The sequence below is a fragment of the Coenobita brevimanus genome, chromosome 52, assembly GCF_032717465.1.
Source record: "Coenobita brevimanus isolate Jiangsu-jjx chromosome 52, ASM3271746v2, whole genome shotgun sequence".
In the NCBI taxonomy this organism is placed as follows: domain Eukaryota; kingdom Metazoa; phylum Arthropoda; class Malacostraca; order Decapoda; family Coenobitidae; genus Coenobita; species Coenobita brevimanus.
In genome coordinates, this window is record NC_137005.1 from 3,962,010 (window position 1) to 3,967,312 (window position 5,303).

The window sequence follows — 5,303 nt, forward strand, 5'->3', positions numbered from 1 at the left end:
AAGAGAGATTTTTTGAACTCCGTGTTAGATATTGCCATCTTGAACCCTCTCACTACCTGGGTCTGTACGCTAGTTAAATATAATTGATGATAGCACAAGGGAAAAAAAATGATGTCGTCGGGCTGTAGTCGGGGAAAAAAGAATCAAACACGGATTGAAATCAGAATAGGTAAAGGTAAATAAAAGCATACCTAAAGGTTAATAAAAGCGTAAAGGTAAATAAAAGCGTAAATAAAAGTAAATGAAAGGGTAAAGGTCAAAAAAGCGTAAATAAAGGTAAATAAATGCGTAAAGGTTAATAAAAGCGTAAATAAAGGTAAATAAAAGCGTAAAGGTAAATGTCTGATGGTAGCAAGAATTAAGTACAGACAAGCATCCTCAGAGTAAAAAAAGTTATAAGACACGGAGACATGGGCTGAAAACAAAACTAAAAAGCGAAGGTAAACTGAGACCATCTGGAAGCAGCAAGAATAAATTAATTAGGATGTCCTCCGGGTAAAGGGGATTTAAAAAGTCCTCAATCAGGGTTGAGTAAAAAAAACAGAGGAAGATGAAAAAGATCGTTTGGTGGTCGGACGAATAAAGGAAAACGCCTTAGATTAAAACGAAGCAAAACTGACAACGGTGAATACAATCGTTTGGTAGTAGCAAGGAAGAAAAAAACAGACGCGGCACAAGGTTAAAAAATAGAGCTCAAACAAGGCGGTCGGCAACAATACAGTGGGGCATTGCGCTGCACCGGGGGCCATGGACGCGAGACACACACACGGGGTGAAATGTTTCCCAAGTAGGGACAAAGGATCTTTTCAGCATCGGGTCTTGTCCTTTACTCCCCAACCTTTGTTCAAAGTTAGACCAAAAGAGTGGCTTTCAATTTAATGAAAAGGGCCTTTCTTGACCTCCTCGGCCCCCCTCTACCTCCACCCTCCCTTGTTTCAACCCCCCTCCACCCCTCTCCTTCTGTTTCTTCCCCCCACCCTCTCGTGCTCTCCCTTTCAGTTCCTGCTCCATTTCTGCCCCCTTAGCTCGAGGCCACACTTCCAGGACGGAGTTTTCCCCTTACACTTTTTGTTGAGAAGTCAGAGCAATTTAGAAAGATTGGCTGTTCATAGTGGATAGTTGCCCCCCTTCCCTCTCAAGGCAAAGAATTCTACCTTCTTCGTGTGGACGCAACGCTTGATTACTGAAATAAAACAACTGACTTTTTTAATGGTTGGTCTTTCTCTTAACACTGTCATGAAAAATCAGGCAAGCATTGTGTGAATGGCCTCTAAATGTATGTGTGTTTCTGTCTGTCCATCCATCTATCAATCTGTCGTTCTATCGATTGCCCTAAGTATCAACTGATCTATATGTCTATCGATCTATCTGTCTATATCTATCGATCCGTTTCCATCAGTCGATTTATTTGTATATCTATCGATCTCTCTGTCTAAGGATCTATTTCTATATGTCGATCTATCTATCTATATATCTGTTGATCTATATATCTGTTGATCTATCTCTAGATCTGTCCATCTATATCTGTCGATCTCTCAGTATATCTGTCTCTGTTTATGCCCCCCTCCCTACACAAAGCAGTTTATGGCACTTTGTTTTATATATGTTCACTCTAACGTTAGTAAGCAACTCGGCCAGACAAAATTCTTTGGGTCATATCCATCTATATCTATGTCAGTCTATCTGTATCTATGTGTATTTATATATATGCATCTGTCTGTATCTATCTTTTTCTGTCTATCCGTCTATAATCTGTCTGTCTGTTTAATAGAATATGCTTTTGTGTAAATTTTTTGTCCATAAAAATAATGACTAAGATAATTTTTAAAGCCTAAATTTAACAACATTTTTATGTCAGTCATCCCAGCAGAGTAAGAGGGAATTAATAATGCATGCCAGTCCATGAGTTGCTGGATGAGAAAGTGAGAGAGAGAGAAAATAAAGAAAGTAACTACCCGGCGGTGTTCAAGTATATGTAGTTTTGTGCAATTTTGGGATTATTTGGTGGGTGAAAAGCTGGTGGTATAGGCAAGTGGTTGGCAAATGCAAATAAAAATGGAGAAAGTGATGTGGATGTGTGGCTTAGATGTGTGAAGTCAAGTGTGTCCTATAAATGTGAGTGAATGAGCGTGAGTGAAGTTCAGAGTGAGAGTGAGAATACAGGGAGAAGTTAGAGAGAAAGCATTGATGAGAGGGAGAATGAATTGGTATATGACTGAGTAAGAGTGTGTGAGCAAGCAAGAAAGAGGCTGTGGGTGGGGGGTCCATAGAGAGTGAAGTACTGTGGTGTCTTGAACAGTGGCCATCGTCTTGCATGTGTCAGAATAAGAATGAAAGAGTGAGGTGAGTGAGTGAGTGAGTCAGAGAAAGTGTGTATGAGTGTATGGAGATCCCTATAGGGGGTGAGGCACTATGAAGGGGGGAGGGGTCAGTGGTCGTCGCCCTGTGATTATGAGTGAGAAATGTGGGGGTGAGGATTAGTGGATGAGATCATTGGGATTGAGTGATAGAATGAGTTAGTGTGTGTGTGTGTGTGTGTGTGTGTGTGTGTGAGAGAGAGAGAGAGAGAGAGAGAGAGAGAGATACTTAATGAGACTATGTAGTGAATGTGTGAAAATAACGCTAGAGAGGCAGAGTGAGCGAGCGAGCGAGTAAGAGTGAGTGAGAGCGTGTGGGGTCTTGTGGTGGTGGACTGGACTGGCCGTCGCCCTGTGAGTGGAGCAAATCAATCACCTCTCATCCTGTTTCTCTTCACTCCACCAAGATCAATAGAGCGAGCCTTTCTTCTTTTTTCCTCTCTCTTTTATTTCTCTCACACTTTTGTTTTCTCTCCCTCTTTAACTGTGTCTAAATATTATAGTGCTGTCTTTTCTTCCTCTCTTTTATCTCTCACTTTGCATAACTCTGCATCACATTTTGTATTGTTTATCTTCTTATGCTTCCATTATCCTCATATTTCTCTTATTCTTACTCTGGTTCATATTCTCTTATTTCTTCTCTTTCTTTCACCTAACCTGTGTATGTCATTTATTTTGCTTGTCTTTCTCGGCTCACTCCTTCTTTCATGTTTTTCCCTTTCCAGTTTTTTGTTTACTCCATCATTGCAGTGCTTTTCACATTCTTATACAGCTACTCATTATTGCTGGTGCGTCATTGCTTCTCGTCATTCCCTTTCCTTTTTTTTTTGTCATTAGTAAGTGGTTTCTCGGTTTTTTACACTACTTATACTGCTTTTCTTTTCATCCTCGTAATGTTTCTGTAAATGCTCTATGTATCATCTTATGTACACTTTCTTCTGTTTTTACACTTGTTCTCTCATCTTTCTCTCTCAACGTATCTCATTGTCTGATTATCCAGTTTTTACCGTTTCCACTTGTTTACACTAGTCTCCATCTTTTTTTTTTTCTCACTTTCTCTTTAATTGTGGATCCATTTTTCTTATTGATTGTCTGTGTTAAGTCTGTCATTCTTATACATCTTTCATAATTGTCATTCTTATAGTTTATATCTTTTTGCCTTCCTTTTCATTCTCTCTTTACTATCCCATTTTCATGGTGCTCCTCCTTCCTGCTCCCCTCTCATTCTTATGCTTTTCTCGTCCTTACACGATATTTCTTTCTTACACTACTTTTGCCTCTCTTCCTTCTATAACATTTTGTCTCATTCTTTGTAATCCTTTTCTTTATTGCTTCTTTCTTAGAAATTTTTCATTCTTAAATTTCTTGCCGTCTTGAAAATCCTCTTTCACACTTTTCTAGATGTCTTTATTTTTCTTAATTTCTCTGACTTTTCATTGCCTATTATTTTTTTTCACTTTGCTTTTTAATGTGTATCTCACCCTTAAGTTGTTTTCCATATTCTTGTGTTATCTCATTCTTTCACTGCTTTTGTTATTGCTGTTTTACTTCTTACCATTCTCGTTACCTGTGTCGCATTCTTTCCCTCTTCTCATTCTTTCACTCTTCTTTCAGTATTACACTTTCATCCTAACGATGTATCATTCATTCTTACATTACCTCTCATTCTTACATCTTTCCTTGAATTTTTACACTGCTGTCATTCATAGAGTTTCTCGTTTTACGCTGCTCCTCTTTCTTACAGTATCTCTCATCCTTATACTGCTTCTCTCATTCCTACACTGGTGTCATTCTTATTCCACTTCTATTATTCTTACACTGCTGCTTTCATTCTTACACTGCATCTCTCATTCTTACACTGCTTCTCTCATTCATACACTGCTTCTTGTTCTTACACTGCTTCTTTCATTCTTTCACTGCTTCTTTCATTCTTTCACTGCTTCTGTCATTCTTACATTTGCTTCTCTCATTCTTACATTTTCTTCTCCCATTTTAACACTGCTTCTTTCATTCTTACACTGCTTCTTTCATTCTTACACTGCTTCTCTCATTCTTACACTGCTTCTTTCATTCTTACACTGCTTCTCTCATTCATACACAGCTTCTGTTATTCATACTTGTACACTGCATCTCATTCTTGCATTTCTGTCACTCTTTTCCTCTTTCCCTTCTGTCTAAGCGTATTCTTTTTTCTACCACACTCTTATTCTGATTCTTTGTCTCATTCATTTATTGATCCCTTCTAACAAATCTTTTATCACCACCTTCTCTTCCAGATCTTTTTTTTTTTTTTTTTTTTTTTTTTTTTTTAACCTCGGTCTCTCTCTCTCTCTCTCTCTCTCTCTCTCTCTCTATCCACCAGAACAAAGAAAATTGATGAGAGGATTATGATGACAATTTATGGGGACGTTTCGGGTGAGCCATTTAACCTGGGAATAAAGAGAAGAGATTTAAGGAGGAGTACGTCAAAGGACAAGGACGGTATCGTAACCGCACCGCAAATAACACACACACACACACACTTTTTTTTTCTCTCTCTCTCTCTCTCTCTCTCTGTCATACTCCTCCCGTCTCGTATTTTTTCATAGTTTTCCCTGGTTTCTCAGTCCTCGGTAGTATAGTGGTTAGTATCCCCGCCTGTCACGCGGGAGACCGGGGTTCGATTCCCCGCCGGGGAGAACAATGATTTTTATTCACCTGTTTGTTAATTATTTGTTCATCTTACCTGTGAATACTGGAGAACATGAACAGCAGGCCACGTGTTCTTATGTGTTTTCTCGTACGTCAAGGTGTATGTCTCTTATGTCTTGTCTGAATTTCTGTTGTCTGCATACTACCCACGTCGATCTGACTGCCTTTCTGTTTGTCTGTCTGCCGGAATTTCTGTTGTTTGAGCACTGTCCGCGTCTATCTATCTGCCCGTCTGGCTTTCTGTCAGTGTGTATA

The 5,303-nt window shown here is 39.1% G+C and overlaps 1 non-coding gene across 1 annotated transcript; it reads left to right on the forward strand.

Moving 5' to 3' along the window:
• The first annotated feature begins 4,963 nt into the window (after positions 1–4,963).
• Positions 4,964–5,035, forward strand: TRNAD-GUC (transfer RNA aspartic acid (anticodon GUC)). Its single transcript has one exon. It is a non-coding gene; the product is annotated as a tRNA-Asp (tRNA).
• The last annotated feature ends 268 nt before the right edge of the window (positions 5,036–5,303 follow it).